We start from the raw sequence: 7,760 nt of genomic DNA on the forward strand, positions 1-7,760 counted from the left end.
AAATAAATTAGAACCAGAATTAAGAAGGGAGGGCTATTAAAGTAGAAACTTTTGTAAGCTATGCAGAAAAACTCCTAACCTAAACCAAAACAAAAAACAACACAGAGAACCCCAAACATGAGACATTCCCAGCTTAGAAGTTCACCTGCTTTCTATAGCTCAGCCAAGGTGACACAAATGGTTTCTTCCAGCCTGAGGGTGATGATAGTGCTGGTAATACATCAGCTCCCCCTCTGAGCCTCTGACACCCCAACTGCTAGTCTGATTTCTTAGCAAGCAGTGAGTCTATGCACCCAACAATGACTAAGTTCATATTAAATCCCAGCAAAAGGAGAGACTCCCTCAGCAAATCACAGAAAACAAATACTTCATAACTTACAGTTGTTGCTTGGCCCAAGACAGTATTTTCTATATTAGTTATCTGAACCACCAAAGTTGAGCAGTAGGATTAGACTATATATGAAATGAAGACAGCCCAGGAATTTTCTAAAACCTCACTATCATGCTTCTTTTTGAAACTTTAGCAGAAGCTCAATGTTTTGCTTCCAGGGCCAGATGCCAATTCTGCTGATAGTCCTTTTTGCTGCTGCTATAGAAAAGGCTGTCATCTTCACAGACATTAATTTCTGCCTTTTTAATGAATTTGAGGGGCCTGTTTCCCAGCCAAACTTCAAAATAGTCAAGTAGAGCAAGTTCAACAGAGCCTATTTCTGCAGAACTGAGATATTTCTGAAAAATGGTTATGGCTTTTTGGAGAATACTATACAAAATACAGTTGAGTTTTAGCCCTATTACATTAATTGTGAGTAGGGAAGTTTTTTATTTAAAATAATACTCACCTTCCACTTTTTTTCTAACACCTACTTTATAGCCTGAAACATTCCAGCAGAGAGCTCTGTATGAACACAGAAGAAGAAAAAGAAGTATTTCCCTTGCACATCTGAAATAATCTGAAGCCCTGCTAGCTTTCCCTGCTGATAGATCTGCAGTTTACCTCATAAGTGACTCTTATTTGCAGGCTCTGTCTCTGATTTCTGAAGAGCAAATCACAGCTGTCAAATCACATCAGTTACAGGACCTGGTCTTGTTTTTAAACTCATCATGTATTTCAATTTCATTATTATATCCTTGACTCCCAGAAATCTTTCTTTTTTTCCCTTTGCAGAAGTTTCATTTATTGTTACAGCCCTTCTGGGATTGGTACTGAATGCTTATGTAGTAGTCTTATGGAATTTTGTGGGTTTTTATGTTTAATATGTAACTGTTAAAAGAAAAGCAATCCAGGACTGGTATAGGAGGAATAATATCTTTAGGAGACTGGGACAAAAGTGAGTGCAATATAAAAGTTTTGGACACTAAGGGCCCAACCTTGGCCCAGAGTAAGAAATCTTACAATGGGAGAGAGCTGAAGCTTCCACAGATAATCTGCTCTTTCTATAAAAGATGTAACTTCAGGAAAGACCAAATAGGCATACTCCTTTTGTAATTTTAAGTGCATTTTACTAATTGATAATCAACAATATTTCAGTGTTCCCTGGTCTCACTTCAGTGAAAAAAATCGCAACTAGAGAACCCCAAGTAGCCTAGACACACCTCCCAGCCATGCAGATTTTTTGAGAAAACACTCTCAGCACTTTGATAGTGTTTATTATAAATTACTATTTCAAAGTGGTTTAGAGGTAACTCCTGTCCTGCCGTTAAAATTTCTGTATTGTGTGGTTTATAATCTGTGAAACAGGAAGAGGAGAAGGAGCACTAATTCCCACAAACCAAACGTCTCTTTCTGTTTGCTGTAGCAAATAGGCAGTTTAATAAAATTTTCAGAATCAGAAATGCATAAGCCAACTATACTTTCAGAAAATGCTTATTCTAATATACTCTGAATGAATAATCATTCCCTGAACTGTTTTAGTTGTGAAGTCAAAATGACATTAAGAACTGTCCCCACCATTGTACTTTTCTGGTGGAGTGCATAAAACAACAGACAGCAACTTTGCTTGTATTTTCTGCTGCATAAAATGATCAAACTACTAGACAGAGCTAACATACCATCACGGTTTTGCCTGGGTTACTTATTTTTCTTCTGTACAGTGCTGTGGTTTGGATTCCAACTCTATTATGAGAATAGAGTTGGTAACAGTTTGATGTTGGGGTAGCACTGCTTAACAACAGCCGGAAGTGTCTGCAAGTGAGGAGGGGCTGGAGAAGCCATGCTGGAGCAAGGCTGGGACAGCTGACCTGAACTGGCCAAGAGGATATTCTAAACTAGCATGTCATGGCCAGTACATAAACCGGGGGAAGCTGGCCAGGAGCACAGATCTTCGCTCAGGCTGGGCATTGTAGCAGGTGATCAGCTACTGTACTGTGTAAAGTGTATCATTGCTTGCTTACCTTGGGGTTTCTCTTTGTTGTCTTCCTTTATGATACAATTATTAATTTCAATTCTGTTTTCATTTCAAACCATTGCTTTTACCTTTCCTTGTATTCTCCTCTCCATCCTATCAGAGTAGGAAGGATGTGGTACTTAGTTACTGGCTGGACTTAAACCTCGAGAACACACAGATTTTAAGTCTCAAATGTTTTTCACAGGACCTTAGTGTCAGCAATACTCCTCACTCTGAAAGAAACCAAGGTAAGTAAACCTAGGGAAAATTATTTCCTATTTTGTCAAGGGAAGATGAAACACAGATTTAACAATAGCTGTATATACTTCTTCAATGATCTTAAGAAGATTTAAAAACACCTTTACTCTTCAACATACCAATTTCAAAGTAAGGCCTAAACATTTGTTTTACTACGGTTGTTTGATCTCTTTTTTTCCACAAAAAGAAGAAACAAAATCTTCATTTTGGGACAGATATTAATCATTCTTCACCTGTCACTATAAAACTAGTACCATTGTTGCTGGGAGAGTGCTCCTTCAGTTCTTCAGTTAGGGAGAACTCCAGTTTCAGGGAAAAAAAGACAGCATTTATTGGTCTGGTGAAAAGCCTGAAGTGTAGCTCAGGGGTAAGAGCATACATCAGTACTTCAGATTTTCACCCCCAACACAGCTCAATTAAACAGCAAGGCTGTCCTAGCACAGGGGCCTTCACTGAACTTCACTTACCACTGTTTTCAGTAACATGAGAATCCGAAGTGACATCAGCTTCAAAAAGAGGAAAAATAAAAGCTCTTACTTCAGCCCCCTCCCAATCCTATCCTCCCTACAATTATAGAACATACCCACTACATAATGTATTTTGCAGCCCACACATCATTCATGTTTCAAATATTTTTAAATGGAGATAGGTCATAATTGCAAAGTAGTATTCAAATACAAACGAAAATCTCAGGAAATTCCCAAGAAAACTGCTGGAAAGGCTCTCTATACTTCTCCTGTTCCTTATACTGGTCATCCTCAGACAGAATACTGAACGAGGCAGACTTTGTCCCACTCAATACAGCCATTCTTCTGAGCATCAAACACCACTTTGTCCTCCGGAGCCTGCAGGAAGTTCGAGACAATGGCAGAGAAGTACTGTCTTCATGGCCCTGATAGCTCAACTGGACTATCAACTAAAAAGCCACATGATGTTTGAAAGGAAACAGAATTCATCATTCTAATTGTACTTTTCCTCTAGAGTTTACATCCTCTGAGGGAAATTCAAAGAGCAGACAAGCAAAAATGCTTGTAAAACTGGTTCTAACACCAAAAAATAGAGACTGCGAATCATCAGACATGCATTTACACAGCATACAAAGCCTCCATGTGTGCTCCACTCGTCTGAAATTACCATTTTTTTGTTTAATTCATTCATACTCCAGATGATAGCTCAAAGGTTGTCCTCTGGGACAAAGGGAGGGAGTGTGAAGAAAAGCTACCAAAGTTAGGGCTGAACACTCTTCAATATAAAGAATACCTTTCCCTTGGGCAAGTCAAATACCTGCTGATTGCTGTGTCAGTGTTTGAATGACCGATAGAATAATTTTCTTTACCAACTGATTTCACTTCTATGCTGGTTTTTAACTGGCAGAACACATATCCCAACTTTGTGCGGCAATAGTATACAGTTAAGAGCTTTCCTGCAAGGAAGATGGTAGGAACCCCAACACCAGCATACAATATAGCTGCAGCCACAGTCACACTCCTCTTCAGGATGGCAGACAGCACAGCTTACACTGAAATTCCTGTTCACTGGGATCTGATACTTCAAGCAGGTATCACACCTGCACTGGCACTCACATAGCAGTGTGGGTGCTGTGGTAAGATAACCACTGCTAGCTTAGTTTCACTTGCAACTCTTGATTATAGATCACAGCCTTCACTAGTAAGACAAGTTCTTCAGCAAGACAAAACCTCCCACCTTAATAAAGGCTTCAATAGTAGCAAAGCCGTCTATGCAGAGCTACTCTCGAATCTTCCACGTGGTTGCAAGGTACTTCTCTTGCTTATAAGATTAACTTTCATTAAATTACTAAGTCTCCGCTGGTTTTGCCCAGTTATTAAGACTGATAAATGGCAACATTCCAGAAGAGTTTGTTTAACCACCAATGTCTTGGACCACAGCCCAACAGCCACGTGACACTTTTATCTCACCAGTAACGATGGTTAGTGTACGACTTCAGTGGACTAAAGCACAAAAGCAGCAAAGTGCTTTCATGCTGTTTACCACAGTCCTAAAGCTTTAAATCTGTTTTGTAAACCCAAAGTTTCATGAAGGGCTTTGGCAGGGAAATCCCATGCCAAGTATTCAAAATGAACCATACAACAACACTACACAATTACCTCTCCTTATCTCACTTCTTTTAAAACATCATTCCTGAAAACACATGAGAACTAAATCCACAACTGGCTTGAAAATCTATTAACCTCCTCCCGCAACGCAAAAAAGCCAGTTTCCATCTTAAAACTGGTTATAAAAATAACTTTCCTATCTAATTTTCACTGGTCTTATAAACCAAATCCTCTGGAATGTGTCATGGTTAAAACATTAGTTCACTTTTGTAAACACTTGACTCCCTATGCTACTAATACACATTTTTTATCAGTTATAATTTTCAGTAGCTCTGAAGTACAGGATCATTCTTTGAGAAAGTTCTGCAGGTCAATATTCAATATGCCTTACTATTGGCCTCATCTACCTTTTTTATGTGCTGATGCCAATCCTTTACACGAATAAACATTCTGAGACAGGTCTCCACCACATTGGCATGCAGTAACTATTCCCCAGTACCCTGTATCTATTGCTGCCAATCCTGAGACCATCCCCAATAAATGTTTAAGAGCATACAGAACAAGACTGTCATTAAATACTTTGGGCACCTGAAGTGCTACCCACAACCCTGAACCTAAAGTCTTTCATTTCATCCCTAACATCACAAGATAAACTCACTTTTACCAAGTTTACTGCACACACAGAGAACATTCTCTTTAAAGGTTTCAACATTCTGTATTAGTATCGGCCTAAAGAATAAAGTCGGTACCTTTATTCTCCAGAAAACCAGATGCCACTCCTCTGATCCTGTAATATATTTGAAGTAATATATTTGAATATCTAACAAAGTACTTAAACATTGTTGGTCTATTAACTATCTCTCTGCTCTATGACATCTTAATATCCAGAAGAGACTGACCTGGCTAGGACTGACATCTGGACTTGCCAGCCAAGCAGCTCTACTAGATGCTGTTAACAGCACTCAGACTTTTTGCAGATCTCCAGTGGGCAGAAGATTGAGACTGATCTTACCTTCCCACTTTCTGAGTATTTTTTGTCCTGGAGTCACTCAAGCACAACATGAAGCATCGTGTGTGCAGTACACGCTGCACCACTCAGCACAAGGCCACATTGCCTCCACAGCTCTTCAGAAGTACAAGCAGTCAAGGAACACTGTGGTGTGATCCATGGCTGATGTGCAACAGCCATGACTTTAACATCCTTCTCTTTATTCAAAAGAATGTACAAAAATCGCACATGAATAATACGCACCACTCTCAGTAACATGTGTTAACAGAAACAAGTATTACTGAAAGCAATGAAGAGAAAGCTATTTTCTAGTTTGTATCTGCAGATCTTGATATGCAAACCATAGCAGATGGTCAGTGAGCCAATGCACTCCTGGAGTTCAGTCAGGTCCTCAGCATCCACTTCAGCAGCCTGATGGATACTTATTTTTTGACATATACAAATGCTCCTGCTAGTGTTTATACTTCATAGTACTTTGACAGAAAATTGGACTTTACATGGAATTTGTCACTGTCGTACAGGTACACCCCATGAACTATAGGGTTGCTTTATGTATTTTGGACAATTTCAAAATGATTTAGTAATAACAAATCTATGAATTTTTAGTTATGCTATTTAGATTTTTCTGCCTTTATAAAGAATTCCTGACAATAAGGCTTGAAAGTCATGCTTCAAGGCCAATTTCATCTTATCTACACCATGAGTTCTCTTTAAATTTACTTGGTGACCAATTTATGATCTGTCATTCATCTGTGGAAGGGACAGTTTGCTGAATATAGCAAATATGCTGCTACTGTGATTACAGCACCAGTATTTTTCAAGCCACTGTTCAAAGCTGAAGTTTACATGCATGTGGCTCTGTTTTCCCACTACCAACCTCTTTTCCCCAGAGAGTAAGCAAGTACTGTTGCCAGTGTATTCCTCAAAGGGCAGTTCCACAGTTGCAGTACTAGTCTTCTGCTGAAGTGGCAGTCCATAAAACCTCAACTTCTCACTCCATCACTAGATAGTGATACAAGCTGTAGACATGGTCTTTTTCTTTGCTTTCATCCTGTCTTTACAGGGCCTGCCTGTGAGCTCTGCTGTTGAGGTATCACAGATCTCCAGTATCTGCAAGACTGTGTACCCATCTGGTATTTTAAAAGGGTAAATAATCAAGGGGTATTCCATGTACTGAAGCTCAGTAGTCCTTTCCCTAATATTACTGCTACACTCCTAGAGAAGACAGTTCAATATTTTGGAAAGATGGTATTTTAAATATGCAGACAGTAATTTTGATCTACACGCAGTTTCTGAAGATAGGATCTACTGAACAAAATTGCAGCTGTTTCAGCAGGCTTTGAAAAGCATGGCATCCCACTCCGAGCCACAGTATCTCTTCAGGTGTTACACTTCCTCCTGGTTACATCATCCACATTTGTCAGGCAATTCTGACAAAATGTTTCAATTCACTGAAAAAGGAGAACAAGATTTAAGTAAAATGGTTCATTCAAGGCAGAAATTTTAATTTGCAAGTAAACACACAACAGGTCGTATTAACATGATGCTAATTCTGAAAAAAAAACCAAACCCAAAACAATACAAAAATGAAACTCCCAAAGACAATTTAATACCTTTCAGAAAGTTTAAATTAAGTATTTTGGTCTCATCTCAGATGCCGGATCCATATGAGGTTTTTCAGCAAGGAATTCAGGTTCGGGATAGGATCATCACAGATGAGACAAGAGCAGTATGTGAACAAAAAATTTAGTAGGAAATATTCTTTAAGATTTCTGGTTGCCTAGTCTTTGTATTACAACCTCTAACATTTTGTTATATTACAGTAATAATGTATTCTTATTTTAAACTTTTCCCCTAAGTTTGAAAGCTAACCAAGGTTAGGCACAGCTATCAGCTCACACAGTGCCTTGGGGAACAAGTGTTATTTAAATGCCAACTGTAACTTACCACATCAATTGATCAATTATGTTCACAACTATCAATGCAAAAAAATCTGAACTGTAAGCACAGTTGCTTTAGACTTAGAACCAGAAA

At 38.8% G+C, this 7,760-nt stretch overlaps 1 non-coding gene across 1 annotated transcript; it reads right to left on the reverse strand.

The window, feature by feature from the left end:
* Positions 1 to 7,373: 7,373 nt before the first annotated feature.
* On the reverse strand, positions 7,374 to 7,444 carry LOC134547838 (small nucleolar RNA SNORD50). Its single transcript, XR_010079627.1, has one exon. It is a non-coding gene; the product is annotated as a small nucleolar RNA SNORD50 (small nucleolar RNA).
* Positions 7,445 to 7,760: the final 316 nt, after the last annotated feature.

The sequence above is a fragment of the Prinia subflava genome, chromosome 2 (assembly GCF_021018805.1).
Source record: "Prinia subflava isolate CZ2003 ecotype Zambia chromosome 2, Cam_Psub_1.2, whole genome shotgun sequence".
Classification (NCBI taxonomy): Eukaryota; Metazoa; Chordata; class Aves; order Passeriformes; family Cisticolidae; genus Prinia; species Prinia subflava.